Below are 1,549 nucleotides of genomic sequence, written 5' to 3'. Positions count from 1 at the left end.
GACTAAATCAGTTAATTCTGTATCTTATGCCAACTTTCCACTTTCTCAGAAGACTGGGAGGCTTGAGCCCTATCCTTGCAGAGTCTGATGCAGTCATACAGGAGTAGGTCTGCGAAATCCATATTTTGATATGCTCCTCAGGTGATTGTGACAGCTATGAGTTTTGAATCCTAAAGTCTGTCTTTCTCTTTCAATATTTCCATGTGGGAAACACAGTAATCTTTCCTTTGAGATTAATTATTCTCAATAATGACATAATTAATGTATTACCTCTTTCATTTTACATTTGCATTTTAAGGTAGACTCCAATGTGTTAAAAATAGAGCATTAGTTCTCTTTGGAGATCTTACCATTCCCAGAATTTCCTAAGAATGCAAGTGGGGTGGTTTACTCAGTCCAAAAGATTTGGTCCACTTCCAAAGGCCAGTTGGAAAGAACAGGGGAGAGTCTAATCCATTTGCTACTGCATGAGCTTCCAGGAGATACTCAGGAGTTGATGGATGCTCGGTTTTGGTGGCCAGATCTTTGTCTCTGGCTAACCTCCACACTTCGACTTTTTGATAGAGCTCTCTTTACTTTACAAGTTTGTCAAAACAACAGTGATACTGAGGGCTCAAAGTCTATAGATCCTCATGATAAGCCTATCACTTCAGCTCAGCCTACCCTTTCCTTATGATGAGGTGGTTGTCCTCACTAGATAGCACAGTTCCCAAAATTAACTAGTTTATAAAATCGCCTTGAGGACTTATTAAACACAGGTCATTGGGCCCCAATCTCTGAGTTTCTTACTCACTACATGATATGGACTGAAATTGTGTGCCCCCAACATTCATATGTTGAAGACCTGACCCCCAGCACCTTTGAATATGACTGTATCTGGTGATAGGATCTTTAAAGTGCTAATTAAGATTAAATAAGGTCATAAAAATGGAGCCCTAATTCAACATAACTTATGTCCTCATAAGAACAGAAAAGATACCAGGGATGTACGCACACAGAGGAAAGGTCATGTGGGGACACAGCAGGGTGGCAGCCATCTGTAAGCCAAGAAGGGGGACTTAAGGAGAAACCAAATCTGCTGACACTTTGGTCTTGGACTTCTAGCCTCCATAACTGTGAGACAATAACTTTCTGTTGTTTAAGCCACCCAGGCTATGGTATTTGTAATGGTAACCTTAGCAGGCTAATACAGTAGGTTTGGGGAGGGCTCAAGACTTTGCCTTTCTAACAAGTTTTCAGATGATGCTGATGCTGCTGGTCTGGGGACCACACTTCATGAGCTACTGTGCTGGGAAATCTTTGTCAAGCCCACTTTGTTTTACCTGAAGACCCTTGAGGATCAGGGGTTAGGACCTTAATTATTTCTAGTGATCCTTGTGCTGAACCACCCAAAATCAAAAAGGGTCAGTTATGCCAGGGTCCATGACAGTGAGTGCCACTCACCTTACAGTTGATGACTAAGAGGCACATTTGAATAGCTGCTTATTGTTTCCACATACACAGAGAAGTTCTTTTTTTTTTTTTTTTTTTTTTTTTTTTTTTTTTTTCC

This window comes from Galeopterus variegatus, unplaced genomic scaffold, assembly GCF_000696425.1.
Source record: "Galeopterus variegatus unplaced genomic scaffold, G_variegatus-3.0.2 Scaffold1192, whole genome shotgun sequence".
NCBI lineage: Eukaryota > Metazoa > Chordata > Mammalia > Dermoptera > Cynocephalidae > Galeopterus > Galeopterus variegatus.
The sequence above is the reverse complement of the archived record's forward strand: the minus strand, read 5'-3'. Positions refer to the sequence as shown.